The sequence below is a fragment of the Phyllostomus hastatus genome, unplaced genomic scaffold (genome assembly GCF_019186645.2).
Source record: "Phyllostomus hastatus isolate PE091 unplaced genomic scaffold, TTU_PhHast_1.1 phas_contig_80, whole genome shotgun sequence".
Taxonomy (NCBI): Eukaryota; Metazoa; Chordata; class Mammalia; order Chiroptera; family Phyllostomidae; genus Phyllostomus; species Phyllostomus hastatus.
The window spans coordinates 52,544,046-52,562,675 of record NW_025333960.1 but is presented as its reverse complement, the minus strand read 5'-3'; the positions used below and the strand labels follow the sequence as shown (position 1 = coordinate 52,562,675).

The following is an 18,630-nucleotide window of genomic DNA, read 5'->3' as shown; positions in this document are numbered from 1 at the left end:
GTTATTCTGTCTCTGCTGCAACTCTTTCCATTGCTTCCCGATTACTCTTAGGATTAAGTCCAAAGTCCTTACTACATCTCCCCTAGCCTTGCCCGCTGGCCTCTTGTCCCTTCCTCCCTTTTTGTTTTCAGCACCTCCGAGCTCCCTCTGCTGGGACATCTGACTGTCTCACTTCTCATGCTGGCTGAGATTGTAGTCTGGATTATCAGAATAATTCAGCTTCTTTGGGGTGATAATACTCTATTCCTCCTGTGTGTTCATTCTTCAGAAGGAATACTTCTTCCATGAAGAAAATGCAGAAGTACCAGCTTGAACCACCATGTGCATGTTTCATCTTTTAAAAATAGAAAATTCTTGAATATTCATTAGGGTCAATTTCTTTTTTCCTCTGAACTTAGTCAAAACATCAACCTACTCAATTAATACTCAACATCTGAAAGACATAACTTATATTCTAAACATATTTAATGCTAACATATAGAGAGGATATTCAAATTCATTATGTTCTTTAAAATACTTTTCTAGTGTTTAAACTGAACCACACATGAAAGCTGTTTTCTATTGCTTTATAACTTCCATAATCCAGTGACCACAAAGAACCATGATTTCTAAATGATTATAAACCTCAAAGGACCTAAAAAAAATTTCTTCCCAAATAAATGCTTTGGTTAACATTTAAATTATTGTCACGAAATACATTTTTTAAATTTAACATTTTTCCTAAAGTAGAACAAAGGCCACTTGACATACTAATATCATTTGGGTTTTTAATATATTTTTAAATAAAAAAATATTAAAATACATATCTCCCATTAAAAGACTGAAACGTCCTAATGAAAACATGAGAAGCTGATTTTCCCTTCTGTAAACCCAGCAATGAACTCCAGCTTTTACAATCTCCTTCTTTTCAATAGTAGAGGGTTTAACAAGTACAGATTAAGCACTGATCATGTAATGATGAGAATCTAACACTGCAAGTATATTTATCCTTATACCCCAAGGAAGCATTACCTCATCAGTGTCAATAGGAGAATCCTACATTTATTTCCAATATGGATAACCTAAAAGTCCTTGCCTTTGGTGACTGAAGCATTGTCCCACGTGAGCGAACACACTCCATGCAGTCAACTCACACTCGGTCTAATATGCATCTCCTCCAGCTCCAGCCACTCACGCCCTAACTCAGCTTCTCCCCTGCCTGGGACAGTGACATCGCTGGCCTTGACACTTGTGAAACCCCAAGTTCACCCTCACCTGTCAACTCTGCAGCCTCATCATGCCTCAATCTTCCTTTCAACCACTTAATCCCCTTGGACATCCCTTTCAACACTCCCTCTCTCTTAACACTTCCAGCCTACCTAAATCACTCCCTTATTTAAAGTTTGCTTTCTGTTAACACAACAAGCCTTCCTCCACCATTTCCAGGAAGCTCTACATGGCTTTATATTTAGTCTTCCTAATTAAGAAAATTATTCAAAATAGTGCCTCTCTAAAAAAAATTCACTAAATTTAGAAATACCCAGAGAATATCTTCCATCCAGGAAGCATTCAAAAGTAATAACAGTTGCATTTTTAATATGAAACTGCCTTTTGACCCAGGGATCCCACTTCTGGGAATACATCCAAAGGAACCCGAAACACTACTTTGAAAGAACACAGGCACCCCTGTATCCATTGCAGCATTATTTACAATTGCCAAGATCTGGAAATAGTCCAAATGCCCATCAGTAGATGGGCAGATAAAAAAGCTGTGGTACATGTGCACAATAGAATACTGCTTGGTTGCAAAAAAAGATAGAATCTTACCTTTTAAGACAGCACAGATAGACCTGAGGAGTATTATGCTAGGTGACATAAGCCAGTCAGAGAAAGACAAGTACCATACAATTTTACTTATATGTGGAATCTAATGAACAAAATAAACTGATGAACAAAATCCAAACAGACTCATAAAGAACAGAATGACAGCAGTCAGAGGGCTGGGGTTTAGGGGGCCTGGATGAAAGAAGGTGAAGGAATTAAGCAAAAAAAATGTATGTACACACGACACATAGACACAGACAACAGTGTGGCATTACCGGAGGGAGAGGGGGGTGAGGGGAGGGTGGAGGTGGGCAATGGGGGGGAAATGGCAACCGAAAGAGACTTCGCCTGGGGCGATGGGCACTCCCCGAGCAGTGGGAGGATGATGTTTTGTTGAGTCACATACTTGAAGCGCCTATGGCTTTGTGAACCGACGTCACCCCAGTCAGCTCAATGTTAAAAAGTCGTACAAACTAACACACACTATCAATAGAGATTTTGTTTCGCAGACTAAAGAAGATGGGGAAAAGGTTTTCCCAATGACACTGTACAATGGCAAGACAAATTGCTTTGTGTTCTTATTGCTGCATTTGCATTTCAGCCAGAGAGAAGTTGTCTGTGTGATGCACAGCTACCTCTGAATGAGGCTTCCCCATGTGCTGGCTACATGCATGCCAGTGGTAATCTACTTACGGAAGTTCACTGAGGTTTACAAATAATGACCTCCCTTTTAAAACAGAGATTAAGAGAAGAATCAGATCCATCTGAGAAACACTGCTCACCATCTCTTTCCAAATGTTTGGTCCTAGTAGGTTTCTGTTTCTTAGATTTTTGCATTTTTTTTGAACCAGCATCTCTGTACACGATGCATCCTATTCAAAGGAACACACTCTCTTGCATATCTCCTTTAGCTCCAAAACTGGCTGGAGAATTATTACAAAAACCAAAATACACATAATCAAAAGCAAGCAGCAATAAACATTTAGTGTTCGAAGATAAACTGAGACATATCAAAATTTTTAAGAGTTTATTTGAAAAAAACGGATTTAAGTTCAACAGGGCCAAACCAGAAGTGGTTGTATACCCTACTCAAAGGAACTCAAAAGAGACTTTCACAGAGAAAAAGCAGAAGCAATACAACAAGGTTATTGATTGGCTGTGGTGAAAAGCCTAGGTGGTTGTCTGTGACTAGCTGTCCTTAGCTTTCTGATTCTGTGACCTTGAGCCGTGTACAGGCTTGGATTTGGGGCTGGTACATAAGTTGGCAGCATTAGAGCCACCTCACTCTGGTGGCCTCATTGTTTGGTTAACCATGCAATTTAAAAATCATTAAAGTACTATATATATTTCCATTTGTCTTCTATTTGCATCCAGTTTAGAGTTTTAAAATCAGTGCAACAAGTCACGGTGGAACAAAGGCAAAATAAGAGACTCACAAACCCACAAGTGCATGTAAAACAATGTGTTTGGAGGATCATTTTATTAAAAGCATGCACGTGCATGTACCATAAGGTCTGCTAATTTCTTCATGTCGCTACAGTACAATAAGGATAAATGCTCCTTAGCTTCTGAGACTTGGATGTAGGTTTATATTTATCGGAACACAGTTGCAGGGGTTGAAGGTGCATCCGTGAATAAACAGATTTAAATGGAGCTTATATACTGATTACAAATGAAATCCGATTCACAGACGTTCCAACGTATACTAAATTATTTTTCTCCAAAGGTTCACTCATAGCAGATTATCTAGATGTCTTCACATTGTTAGAGGGAGCAAAAATTGTGTTGTAAAAGAATGAAAACAAACTATTTTGAACAAGCTGGAAGAACTGGAAATACTAGAACTGCAAAAACCATAACACAAACAAACTAACCCAGCTTTTGGGAGTTTAATCACGTATTCCTGATTAATCTCCCAAATATAAATATTTACACATGTTCAACTCTACCTCGTGTATGAAGAAACTCTGGGCTGAGAGCGAACTAAGCTTTCTGAAAGTTCCCCAAAATATTTTAAACAGGAAACCAGCTGCCTCCACCCAGCTGTGGCAACAGGTTCAAAGCACAGAACCACCGGGGTTCACTGAAGTCCTTGAACACTCCAAGGCACTGCAGGTCAGCCTTAGTCCTTGAATTCATATGTCTTCAAAAATGCAATTGCAGAGAAAGTCGAGGAAATACAATTATTAGTGACTACGGACACACCCAAGTTTCATAATTGTGTTTTTTCAGAAAGACGTGATTAATTTATTTTGAAATCACAAGGCTAGCAACCTCTGAACAGGAGCGGCATAGCTCTCAGAAAATGTGTTGTACCTCTCATGACATCAGTGGAAAGATAGGAAAGAAATACGTAAACCGGACTTTGAGTATAATTAAAAGTATATTCATTTATAGTACTATATTCATTTAAAATATTATAAGGATAGTAAATCGATTGTTTTGTTAAGGAACATTTTAATATTCAGAAAAACAAAACAACATAGGAAAAGCAAAAGAAGAACAATGGAATTGTTCAAAAATGAACGTACTTAGATTATGTAACATAAAGAGAAATAGTAATAGTAATATATGCCACCACAAATTATCAGAACAACAGCACATAAACACTATGTTGATGTTTATATAAAATGATGACTTCTCATCTCAGTCACTGGCATTAGATTTATAGGCCCATTATAATTCTATGGACTCTTCTAAGATTAAAATAGTATCAACCATAGATTTCTTTCTAATTTTTTAAATCTTAATGAAATTAAAACAAGCAATCAGTTTTCAGATACATCATTTGGAGAAAAATACCTTCCCCAGAAAAACGAATATGGTGGTCGTGCAATTCGTAAGCTATGTCATATGATAATATCCAAAATCTCGATTTCACTGGGAAACTTTCACTTGTAAGGTGTTGTACTCTGAAGGAATAAAAGACATGACACATCCAAGAATGTACACGTTAGATGTCGCTCTGACAACCAGTCATTGTACACGCCAGTGACAGTGTCCCCGTCCACACTCTCTTTGCTTTAGACAAGAGGTGTCAGGGATTTGTGTAAACAGAGTCTCCCAACTTCTCCAGGAATCTTTTCAAGTGTTGCTACATCAGGGCTTGGTCCTTTGGCAGAAGAGAAAATAACACTAAAGAGAAAAGCAGTGTAACTGAAAGCACAGACCTTAACACAATGGCTAATTGATTTGGAATCAGTTTTCATCTGTTTGTTTTTATTTGCAGGCACAGTGTTGTATTTCTTTCATAGAAACAAGGAAAGGAATTGGATTAAAAATGTCAAAATAACAGGAAGTGAATAGCCAGTGTTTATATTTCTCAAAAGATCTGGCTTTCCAGTCCCTAAAAATAGATAATGGGAGACACGTGGAGGGAAAGCTGCAGTGTGGAAGACCGGATTGAACTCGGCCGTTTCTGAAAACGTGATTTGTTTTTATTCCCCCTCCCGATTGTATAAATATTTCCTTTTCAACTCTTTCCCAAGGCATCCCTACAATGTCACAGTTTTAAATCTTCCTCCAAACTCTATTTTTTTTTCACTTTTTCCCTCTCTACACTCTCCCAGCTTTGTATCTTTCATCTAAATTATTTTTTTAAATGCTAGGAAACCTGTGGATTCCTAGACCTGGGTTCCATCATTGTCTGGTTCACACCAATTAGGTTTTCACAAATTACACCAAGGAAAGAGTGTACTGGTACCTACCAGTGACTTCCACAGGTCCTCGCATTTTTCAGACTTCTCAGTGACAATATAACATAAATATATTATTGTAACGCCAGAATGGTGTGGTGGGCCCCAGGACCTCTGAGTCAGACTCGGAGAACCTGGGGTAAATGTGTTCCTTGGGAGGTCACTCAGACACATATCTTCATGTACTACGAGAAGAGAATCTAAGCCTTAATGACGATCTGTGGTTGCTGTGAGAATGCTTTGTAATTGTCTATGCTCGAGTGTTACAGCCTGCCCCGCACGGAATGCTAGTCTCTAGCCAGATGGGGCTGTCAAGCGCTTGAAAGGAGAGTGGCCTGAAAGGAGAGGCCCTGTGGGTGTAAATTAGGCACCATAAGGAAGGGGAAATGTAAGTAGCTCATTCATTTTGGAATGATAACATTTTAAGTCAATTGAGTTAAGTGAAATCTATTATCGAAACTAATTTCACATCTACGTTTAAACTTCTTAACGTAACTTAGATTATAAATATTGCTTGAATAATATTTCCATTGAACAGCTCTATTCTAGAGCAAAATAAAAACAGTTTTCTTCTTCATGGATATTTTACCGAAATATAAAACCATGGTTTGATTTTTAAAAGTATTTTCAGTGTGCTTGGGCAACATTCCCATCTCCACAAAGACACTTCCTATCTGTACTTCTAATTAGGATGATTGCCAACAACATTATTTACAAATATATGCTGGAAAAAGTGCATTCTGTTGACAGTGGAAATGCACATCGAAGTAGTCATGCCTGCCATTCTAGTTTAACTGAGCAGGGCGTGTTCATTCTGTCACACGGGGCCACGTGAATCCGAGAGGTGAGGCAGCAGCGGTCACGCCGAAATGACACGGACGTCGGTCAGGACTCTGGAGGCGCCTGTCCTCTCTCTCCCGCCGAATCACTGTACGCTTGCCTCCTACACTGTTCCCATCAGCAGGTGGGCACATTGCATGGAGTTCCTTCACCCTTAAGAAATCGTCTGGATCCCCATCCAGTGCCATGCCGTTGCTCTGGCACTTTTTATAATGAATACTGTTGAGTCGTTTTCACTCATCCCATTCTCTCTGGCCTCAGTCCGCCGGTCAGTATGCAAGCAAGCCTACAGAGACAACCACTGACCTCTACATTGCTAAGGCGAATGTCTTTCTCGGCCACTCAGCAGCCTTTCATGTAATTGGCTCTTCCACCTTCCTAGGACCAAGCATTCGCCTGGCTCCCGAGAGACCCCTCACTCATGGTCCTCCTCCTGCCGTGCTCACCTAGGGGTCTGCCTCCGGCCCTGACCCCCTAACGCCTCCTCTCTTCCCCAAGGTGACACTGCAGAGCATACCCAGCCCTTTGCTCTCCAAGGCACCCGCTTGCTGACTAGTTCTCCTGTCGGAGATCTCCCTTCAGCTCCGGACACAGGTATCCAGCCGCCAGTTTAACATTTCCACGTGAGTTCTTCATTGGCAGCCCAATTCCACATGTCCAAAAACAGATTCTCGAACAGTGCCCCTCCATCTGTACTGCCTCCCCCACTGTCTCCCCTATGTCAGCGAACAGCTGTTTCATTTCTCCAGTGGCTTGGATCAAGCCTGAAGGTCATCCTCGAGTTCCCTTTTTTTCACACGGCACATCACTGTCGTGGGAAAATTCCATCAGCTCTGGCAGGGGACGGCGAACTATATTTATAATCTCGCCAGCTTCATCTCCAGTATCTTCTTTAAAACCACTCCTCTTTTGCCTGGACCATTATACTTGAAATGGTCTTCCTGCTTCTGCCTTTTTCGGCTTCAGTGTATTCTTTATAACACGGCCAGAGTGATCCTTGTAAAACTGAACTTAGGATGCCACTTCTAGGATCAAAACAGCTGCATCACTTTCTATCAGACTCAGGATAAAAGTGGAAGGAATGACTGTGTCCTACGAGGTTCTAAGGTTTCTGAACCTGAGGTTCCAACAGCTGGGGTGTGGGGGATCTTTCAAGTAAAAATTATCCTGAAACTGAAGCTGGAGGAATTTCACCGCAGACCTGCCTCTGCCTTGCTCGCTCCTGGCAGCCACCGGCCTCTGGCCCCGCCTCGGAGGGACACCGCGGTCCTCACTCGAGAACGTAGCAAATGCTAAGTAAGCCACTAGGTATTCCCTCCGCCAACCACTGTCTCCCCAAACACTCCCCGTGGTAGATTCCTTACTTCCTTCAGACTCGACGGAGGGGACTTGTCTGATTATATGACAAAGGCACGCATTCTCCATTCCTTCTTAACCTGCCTTTTCCTTCTCTAAGCACTTATCGTTACTAAAGGTATCACCCTGTAGACCTTGTGGGTTCTGTTGCTTCCCTGGCTGGATTTCTGCTTGATGGAAGCAGGGCCTTTTAGTTTTGTGTGTGTGTCTCTATTTCCATTGCTGTAACAGTGTCTGAGACACAGCCAGCATTTACCGCTGAGTGAATAAGCCTGCAAGGAAACCGTGACTTTGAACTTGTCTTTTCCTCCAAAAGGGCAAGGATGACAACTTCTACTAAATGAGTCAGACTCCTCTAAAGAAGGTGGCTTTTCATAAGTGGATGAAGGTAGACTTTTAAAACTCGAGGCACTGGATTCCTCCATATACCTACATTATACACACACACACACGCATGCACAGTGAATCTCTATCTATAGAAGATAAATATTTACACTTGCTTGGCCACAAATGTTTTTGAAACAGTGTAAAACTGGATGGGGACTAGAGAAAAAAAGCCATGTGCATCCTTTCCCCCAGAGAATCAGGGGTGTCACGAGACTTGAGAAGTTAGGAGAGGGAGCTGGCCTCGGCATTATTTAAACTTTTGATACCATTCCTGATAGACATCTGGGTTTTGGGAATGTGTCATTTCTGTTAACTTATGTAGATGAACACGCTGCCAAATAATACAACTTAGAGCTCAGAGCGGACCCTGACACCCACCCCGAGTGAGCGGACAAAGCTAAGAGCCGGAAGCGGAATGTGGCCGTCGCTGGCGTAGGCCCTGGCTGTCTGGAAAGAAGAGTCTATGTCTAAGGTAGCGTGCCTGCCTTAGCTCCATGCATGCTGAATGCCCTCCCATCCACCTGCACTGCTAGGTCAAATTTATTGTAATCATAAATCAAGTTTAGAAGACAGCGTGTACGTTCGACCGCATAGCATCAACATCTTTAGAATCCATTATAACATGCTGTAGTTGCCACGACCAGTGTCTCCAGCCCACACAGTCCTACGTTTTGTAGGTCATGGACAAAAGACCAGAGAAGTGTGCACAGCATCAGAGAACGTGATGAGAGGGACCCTACGGAGCCTGTCTGTGACCCAATCAGTCTCGCCATTGATGAGGCCCACGAGAAGGTTCTGAACTAAAGATGGAAATAGGTGTGCCTGAAGCCTTAGACACACCTATTTACCCTACTCCTAATCAGGAACAGCTTACAGATAGAACATTCTGGAACAACATCAGACTCCATGGACTGACTGCCCGGCCCCTCCACATTTCCCTGTGTGCCTCTCTTTCCTACCAAGCGTTATTCCACCGTGAACTTCTAATTCTCCCTCTTCATTTATAAGTTATATTTTCATCTCATCCAGAAGATGAGCAAAGCAAAGACAGGAATCCATGAATATACACTGAGTAATAACGCCATTTAGTCTCTCAGGACCATCGTAAATTCAACTTTTGACATATGCCTTCATAATCTTAAAGTCGCTAAAGGAGGAAATGAAAGGTTGTAGGAAAACTTCTTGAAACCATTTCCACATGAAAACTAGTCTAAATTTGTCTCAGACTTTTCTCTTCATTGAAATATTTTCTTCTGTGACATTTCTAAAGAGTTGTGGCAGCCTAAAAATGTCCTCAATGGACAGTGACTGATAGGCTTGCTTCTACTTTTTGAAACTTTAACTTTACAAATTAAAAACAGACATTGTGATAAGATACCAGTTGTAGGTTCTGCAATGGTCATACGTTTTGTACTTAGTACTAAGGGTATCTCTGACTTCAGCTACCAAAAAGGAAAATACTTCTCTCAGAAGTCTAACATCAAATATCTTCTTATCTTTGCTACACATAATCACACTTGTTAGCAAACATCATTAAATATAAATCACTCAGATAACGTTTAAATATGTACTAATATGAATAGTCCTCTGCAAAGCTATGACTTCAGTAGAATGGCCTTGAACACCACCCTTCTCCTCTCTGATGGGCTGACTTCCTCCCGTGAAACATCCACTTTTCCTTTTCATAGGCAAGGTCTCTGGCTCATGGTCAGGCACCCCTGGGCGCCTGCAACTGGCCAGCACACCGGGGACACCGGGGACAAGCACCGGGCACACAAAAGCTCTCTGTGAAATACGATCTTGGAATGCAACCTAGACCTGTTTCATGAACATAAAATGGCGTGAGGCCAGTCATCAAAGGATTTACAATGACAAATGCATTTGCCGATTTGGTTATGATAAATTTCAAAAGGTGGATTTTACGCGTCAACCACCTTCATGCATTTGGGGGCCTGGCAAAAAGGCATCACTCCAGCAAAACCTGGTCAAAGGACGGTAAGCTTTTACATCAGTGGAGAGCACATTTCTCAAATGACAGCAAAGACATCATTTTAGATAGCATATAAATATGTAAGTAGTGAATAGTCACAAAACCCAATGATTATAACATGAGGTGGTTTAATTGAAAAAGATATAAAAAGAAGCTGGATAGTATTCCAGATGCTGGTTCTTGCTATTTAGAGAAAAAGCAAATTAATATGTTTAAGGTTTGGATATGTGGGGGAAAAGCATTAATAAATAGGTTCTATTCCTTTTTACTAAGAATGTACTCTACTAGACACTATCCATTAGAAAAATAAGTTTAAGCCCTGGCTGGTGGAGCTCAGTGGATTGAGTGCGGGCTGCGAACCAAAGTATCGCAGGTTCGATTCCCAGCCAGGGCACATGCCTGGGTTGCAGGCCACAGCCCCCAGCAACTGCACATTGATGTCTCTCTCTCTCTCTCTCTCTCTCTCTCTCTTTCTCCCTCCCATCCCTCTCTATAAATAAATAAATAAATCTTTAAAAAAAAGAAAAATAAATTTACATGTTCTTCACTTATGGAAATAAAATTTTGGATGGTACTTTTCCTTGATGACATTGAGTCTTCCCATAACTGTAAGGAGGTGTGGTCACCAGGCATCCATCACACCACACATATCAAGTAAAGAAACAGGGAAAAGCCAGTGTGCTCCCAGCATCACGTCCAGTGACCTCCACATTTCACTTGTGAATGACTGATATTCTCAGTGGAAATCAGTGATGCTCTGTCCCCTGAGGAATCAGAAGATACCTCTTTGAATACAATACTCGAGAAAATAAAAAAGCGTGAGAGCCGATTATGGGACCCCCAATGTAAGTGTAAAGCTGCTTATTTTCAGTATCAGTTCCTTTTTTCTTCCCCCAAAGGAGCGTGGACCTCCTGAGAGACTTGTGATGCCCGTGGGTTTGCAGATGCTGGGGTTGATCTCTGGCCTGTGTTTTCACAGCCCCCCCTCCCTGCACGGTCTTACGCCAACGCCCATTCCAAACCATCCCGCTTAACTCCTGCCAGACTGACATTCCTCAGATACCAGCGCAGCGCCGTGGAAATAGCTCTGGACCCAGACAGACAGGGCCCAGAAGCCCGGCCCCGGCCCTTGCTCTGTCTGCAGCGTCACACAAATCATCTGACATTTCTGGATGTCAGATCCCTTCGTGTGCGAAATGAAGATAACATGTAAAATGAAGCTCATCTTACTCTACGGCTTTCAAAATCAGAGATGCATATGTAAATCATCTTGCATATAGGAAACATATGTGTTGGTAGGAGGAGGAGGAGGAGGAGGAGGATGATGATGGAGGAGGAGAAGGAGGAGAAAAGGGAACAGCGACTCTGTCTCTTCAGAAATGTGCAATTGCCCCACTGTACATAAAGGGGCAAAGTGACTCTGCATGGATTTTTAGATGTCCCACAACTTTCTCCCACTCTCTCCACTGAGCACAGTGTCTGCTGCTGACATAGGTGTGTTTTTTCTGCTTTAATGAGGCGAACTGCCTACACCTTCCCCGCTTTATATTAATTCATGCCGCAGACCCTGCGCTCCAACTACTTCTACGAGGTAAAAGAATGTTTTTGCTTCTCAGCAACTCTCCAAGTTCCACGGATTTCTTGTGACTCAGCACAGAAAACCAGACTTTATTTCAAGGCTCCTCGAAAATCTTGCTTAAAAGGGAGTTTTGGCATTTTGGCAGAATCCAATTGACCTTGTAATGCCAGTGGAGGAGATAAGAAACGTCTTCGACTAGAAGTGGCCTGAGCTGATTTTCAGTTTTAAGGAATGATTGTCATTATCCTTGTGGATCTAATAGTGAGATGAAACCCTCATAAATTTCAAGGCCACACCCATAGTGAGGCACCAAGAAGCCATGTTCCAGGGACCCAGCAATTTCTGAATCCAATGAAAACAAAGGAAGAATGCAAAGGGGGGGACCATTAAAAGATCTGTTATTTCACAAGAAAACTATTTTTAATGTTTTGACAAAAAACAATTCATATAAAGCATATTGAGATATCATTCAAGTAGACGTACTGGTATTTTAAATCGAATTTCAAAATCACGCAAACTTGTACACAGATTGTATCACTAGCTTTTCAATTTTTTTAATCAAATGCTTATGTAAAACATGGATAAAAGTCAGAATTTGAGACTGTTTAATGTATAAGTAAAGATATTTGACAATAAAGTGATTAACAGCAAGACATTTAAGCAAATGTCAAAACAATATCCCTTCCCAATAAAAATATTAGCAAAAGTATATTCACAGGATTTTAAAAAATAAAAAATAAGTGTTGACATAAATGAGAATATCAAGAAATATCATGTATATTTCAATGCCATATGTTACTTATATGTTTTAATAATATTTTTAATAATGTATTCCTTATATTTCTATATAATGGACTTACCAACTCAATAATCATTTCATAATTTATCTTTGCAAACATAGACAAATGGCTCCCAGTGGTTTCCAGAGATTCATTTCTGTAATTACTTTGTATGTAGTTAAGCATCCATTTCCTTTTGTATGAGCAGGATTTCATTCTTGCATTCTATGTCCCTGTTTCCTCCATAGTACCCAAGTAACTTATATAAAGAAATCAATATTCATCCTAAGTTTGAAGTATACTTTTCTGTTAACAACACTTTTCTGTTATACTCCCTTCAGTTCATCAGGAAGACTAGCAAAATGAAAATAACTTGAAGTGAATGAAGCATAACATATGAAGGTTTACATAACAATTTTATTTTTTTTTTACTCTAAGAATATAGATTACTTCAAACTCATTAACTCATATCCACTGGGAACTACACAACGAGGTTTTAATATCAACATGTTCTGTTACTGTCTAAATTTAGAGTTGAGGTTCTTACCTGAGTTTTGTTTAGTATACAGTTATCTTTTAAATACAGGAAATGTATGACAAGCTGTCGGGATAAATCATACCAACAGTGGAAAAGTAGGGGGAGGGGGAGGAATCAAGTCCACTTTAAGAAGAAACCCCTGGTCCTTCCGTTCCCCAGACCTGCGGTAGTTTTGTTCTGCATCTCACAAGCAACTGCCCTTCCTTTTGCTCAGAGAACAACGCACGCTCTGCCCCAGCAGGAAAATATAAAAATTAAATAGAAAACCACAAGGTTATTAAGCATCTTACCCTCCGGGCTCGCGGGCTGCTGTGGCGGCTCAGTGTTACAGACACGTGTAAACAACAGAATTTCCTGCATCCCTTCCTCATCTGAATGGCTCTGGGGGGCTGGCCAACAGGAGTATTTTCAGCATTAAGACCACTCCACACTCACTTGCAAAAGATCCCCATTGGTTGTGAAGTTTTATCAAAACCAATACCACAACACCCTCTGTGGATCACGGAGAGCTGACCGAAATGAAGTCATTCCAGGGTTCCCTCACTGAGGACGGTTCTCCCACGCCTGCCCCACAGCCCACTTGAAACTGAGTTCTGTGAATGAAGGAGGAATAACACGCCCGCCCCTTCGTCCACAAGTTTGTCTAATGTTTAATAATGATCGTGGTCACTGGCGATAGAAAGAACACAATATAATCGCAACAGGAGGTGTCTGTCTGCCAAGATTACAAGAACCAAAGGAAATAGCATTGGTCTAATCTGATTTTTATTAGAGGGCCCCCCTGCCAAAAAGAAAAAAAAATTAATAAAATATTTGAGGATGCAAATCATGACACACACGCTGTCTGACAGAAGCTATTGCTTCAGTCGTGTTGGCAGGACGGTGAGCGGCTGTCCCCAGGGTCCCCTGCGAGAGCTCTCGGGCCCCCTTCCCTGGGGGGCAGAGGAGAAAAAGAGTGACTTCCCGGGGACATGACACAGCCGTCAGAAAGCGTTCTCGTGGAGTGAAGGGGGGCCACGGGAACGGACAGCACAGGACGCCCAAGGAAAAGAGAGGGCTGAGCCCACAGCGGCACTCTGTTCCCTATGAACAAAGAGCATGGGAGCGCTGTGCCAAGTGGGGACTTAGTGTCTTCAGATTATTTTATAGTCTTCCTCCCTTCTCAATGTGGAGGACTATTCTCAGCGGAGTCATGTTTGTCAACTCTACTTAACACCATCTTTGCGCCCTGTCTGCCTGATGCGGCGGAGGGGGTGACAGTTCTGTGGAAGGCCAGCTCACCTGCCGAGGCTTCCTTCCCTGCACCCCCCACCTCCCCACACCCCACCCCCTCTTCCCAGGAAACATGCTCAACCACCACTCTCTCTCCTCTTTCTCTGAACTCTGCCTGTGGTCTGGATGTTCCCCTGATATATTTTTTAAGATTTTATTTATTTATTTTTAGAGAGGGAATAGAGAGGGAAGGGAGGGAGAGAGAGAGAGAGAGAGAAACAACAATGTGTGTTTGCTGGGGGTCATGACCTGCAACCCAGGCATGTGGCCTGACTGGGAATCGAACCTGCAGCACTTTGGTTTGCAGCCTGTGCTCAATCCACTGAGCTACGCCAGCCAGGGCTTCCCCTGATATTTTAAACACATTAGTTCTTCAGTAAATTTCACTTCTGCCAGTGAAGTTCACTTCCAATTCGGTCATTTTCCTTGTGGGTCCCACTCTCCTCCCCTTCACGGTCACATGACTGAGGGAGGTCTCAGCAGCCCAGGGCGGCATTCACCTGCCGTCCCCTCCCTTGTGTGCACCAGAGTGACCGTCTCTGAGACCACACATGGCGGGTTTTTACAGCTGGTCGACTCTGCTCTCAGTCCTCACTCCCCTGTGGTGGACTCGGCCTTCGATGCTGTTCACGAGCCCACTGACACCGAGTCTTCTCGTCTCCTCCTCTCTTAGCATAACGCCGTCCTGCTCTTCCTCCATCGGGCTCAGGTCTCTACCCCGACCTTGGCGTGGTCTCTGTTCCCTCCAGTCCCTCCGTGCACGTCAGGGATGTTCTTGTGGAAATCTGCTCCCTCTCTGGACAACGTCGCCCATTCTTGGGGCTTCAGTTACCCTCTGTCTTTTCAGAGGACTCCCTTTATCGACGTTTGAGTCCAGTCCACTTCTGCGTCTTCCGCCCTGAGTCACATCAGCACGCCAGAAAACACCACACGCCTGCCGTCAACATCCATAAAGCTGAAACCATCAGCCGTCTGTGGACTTGCTCTGTGGTTTGCCTGCAGAGTGCCAGCCGGTCCTGTGGTTTACTAGAGAGAAATCCTGGGAGTCATCCTGGACTCCTTTTCGAGCCTCCTTCCAATCTAGTATCACTTCCTCTTGGTTTCATTTCCATCACATGCTCAGTTCTCTCCCTCCCAACTGCCACTGCCTGTCCCATAACAAGTGCTGATGGAGGCAGGAGGGAAAGGGAAGAGAAATTCAGCCTTGGCATTTTCCTCCTTTGCCGGCCCGTGGACGCCTTCAGGCTGCCAAGCACACTGAGCAGGGCTGATCTGTGTGTGTGTGGGCTCCAGTTGCATTCTACAAATGAAGCCTTCCCTGGGAGTTCTGTAATTTGCGGACTCATTATCATTCCTCCTCCCCCTCCTCCCCACAATACATTTTTATTTTTGTTTGGAGCAACTAGACAGTCAATTAAAAAAAAAAAAAAGCTTATGGTTCCAAGATTTCCATTACAGACACACACAGGTACATGGTGCCCTTTGGCTGGTGACACGTGAGTGGGAAGAAGCCCGATGAGCAGTTTTGGCAAGGTCCGTCTCCCTGATCTAGAAACCAGTCCATTTCAGCCTGCTTCCTCCTTCCCCGGACAGAGCTGGAAGCTGGAGAGGGACAGCAACTCTCCCACTCACGGCGTGGTCCCAGTTCAGAGGGACGCCACCCTGAGAATGGTGTGACCGGCCTCATGCGGTGATGTGAGGAAAAGGGGACGTGACCTGGTTGAGCCACCAGGTTTAACCTGTGGCCTGGTTTACAGAATTGGGATCTTGTAACCATCTCTACGTGCAGAAGCAATGGGGAAAAAATAGTAATCAGAGCTGATTTTACTCCAGATCCTTATCGCCCAATGGGGAGTCCAGAAGGAACCGTGAAATTGAAAACCCCGCAGAAGTTCTGCTCGCCTCCTCTGCTCCCCATTTCCACGGAGAGTTAGGGCTGCAGCTAAAGGCTGGATTTGTGTACCTGTTTCCCTGTCTGTTTCCCCAACAAACCGTGCATTTCTTAGTGACATAATACTGCATTTGCCTTTGACTCTTTTACAAATCAACAAATTAATGGATACGTGAATAAGGTATAAATGGACATTCTATAAAAGCATTAAAAGAAACAAAAATTATGAGAGTATCTCAGAACTGGACAAGGGGTAGAGAAGAAAACAAATTAGGAAGTTATACCTTTAGAACGTTGAGTACGGTGATTTTTTAATTACTCCCAATTTTTTCTACTTTCATCAATTGAAAGAATAGCACCAACATCACATGCTCACATATGTGCCTCTCAGTGGCAAAGAAAAATAGAAATACTGACAAAGTAAGCTACATGGAAAAGATTTTCTGTGGACTTAATAACCATTCGACTCAGTTGCACTGTTAAATATTAATTGAAACAATTTTAATGGCTTGAAAATATTTGTAGAGTTATCCTAAAGCAACATATAACTGTCTCAGTAACTGAATATGTCTTGCAAGGAAGCCAATTTTGGTTTTGATTCAAAGGCACTAGGTCATTTTCAACCCCAGATTAGAAACGTGTGTGCACAAAATCACACAGCACACTGTGATTTCACAAACACATCCTTCATTAATCAAGAGGGTCCAGCTGGGAAGCTGCCATGTTTCATTGCACTAACTTATGCCTACCCACACGCATCAGCCCCATAAGTCAGAACATCAATATGCGAGTCTCACTGCAGCACTATAGGAAAAAAAAAAACCCTCTTCCTTCTCACTCTTAGAAACAGGGATTGTTATTTCACGGTCCCGAATTCCTTTACAAACGCAATGTATATTTTCTTTCTTTTTTTTAAAGATTTTATTTATTTATTTTTAGAAAGGGAAGGGAGGGAGATAGAAAGAGACAGAGAAGCATCAGTGTGAGGTTGCTGGGGGTCATGGCCTGCAACCCAAGCATGTACCCTGGCTGGGAATTGAACCTGCGACACTTTGGTTCGCAGCCCATGCTCAATCCACTGAGCTACACTAGTCAGGGCTTCACAATGTATATTTTCTAAGGAAATGTCTAAGCTGTAACATAAGACTGACCCGATGTTTTTTTAATATTATGTCAGTTGAGGGACAAATTAAGAAAGGTAAATCTGATCTACAATATAGCACTCTTAGAGGAGATCTTTGTTTCAGACAGAGGGGAGTTCAAGTATCAGTTGTGAGTTCTCACAGATAACTCACCTCCTTAGTTTATAAAATGATGTTATAACCTATAGATAGATTCTAAGGGTTAAGACGAAATGCATATGAAGTGCTTAACATAATCCCTAACATTAAATAAATGAAAGCTATCATGAGTAGTAATGATTTTAAAAAGTAGCTATGTTGACCTAATTACAATGTCTACAAAATAATTTGAAAGCAAATTTTTGTATTTGAAATAAGAATATTAAGCAAATGTAGGCATGACCGAATGCAATGATGTAATTTATTTTGCTACTTCTCAAAGTGGTCACTTCATAGCTGTGTTCTTGTTCTGCACCCGGCACCTGAGCCCTGCGAGAAATAACTGGACACATTACTTATGTTTTAGTAAGTGTATGGTAATATTCTTGTGAGGTTTTGTGAAATTATAATTAATTTATCTTTCTGAGACTTTGCATGTTTCAGGAACTTTCCTTGGCAAGACCTACTTAGGAGAAAATGGCCTGGAGACAAATATTACCTGTTTAAATAACCAGATATATTTTACATAATTAGGGTTAAGGACTGAGCCTTTGGATTTCGATCCAAAACGAACAGTGGTTCGCTGTTCTTTCCTCGGTTAGCAACAGTGTGATGTAATCCATGTTTCGGAAGGATTCTCAAACTCAACGCTGCTGACACTGTGACCGAATAACTCTGTCCTGTGCATTGTCAGGGGCTCAGCAGCCTCCCCGGCCTCTCCCCGCCCTCGCCCCACTCGTTACCGGTAGCTCACCCAAGCTGTGCGCATCAGGAATGTTTCCAGACATCGCCAAATGTCCCCCGAGAGGCACAACTGCTATCAGTGGAGATCCATTGTTTAAAGTGACGGAGTAGTGGAAAGATGTGACTAAGACGTAGCTTGGCTCTGCCAGTAACCATCATGAGCTCGGTCATCCAGCTGTGGCCTTGGAAAAAGTGACCGCATCTGTCTGAGCCTGATTTCCCCATACGCTGTGTATACAGTCAGGAAATTAGACTAGATCATCTCAAAGGCTTATCTTACTAGAACGTGAAGTTCCTTAATATTGTGCTCTGTCTCTCTCTCTCTCTTTCTTTCTCTCTCTCTCTCTCTCTCTCACACACACACACACACACACTCATTCTATTCACACATTTCAAACATAATAATCACCCACGTAGTCTGTATCATTAGGCATCAAATGCATAGGGAATAAAAACAAAACTATTAGAGAACCCAT

At 42.4% G+C, this 18,630-nt stretch overlaps 1 protein-coding gene across 2 annotated transcripts in view; it reads right to left on the bottom strand.

The window, feature by feature from the left end:
* CCDC102B (coiled-coil domain containing 102B) overlaps positions 1-13,501 on the bottom strand; it is a 147,395-nt gene extending 133,894 nt beyond the window's left edge. For both annotated transcript variants that reach the window (XM_045850181.1, XM_045850182.1), the window contains exon 1: positions 13,258-13,501. The gene's annotated coding sequence lies outside the window, so the exon portion shown is untranslated. The remainder of the gene's footprint in view (positions 1-13,257) is intronic.
* Positions 13,502-18,630: the final 5,129 nt, after the last annotated feature.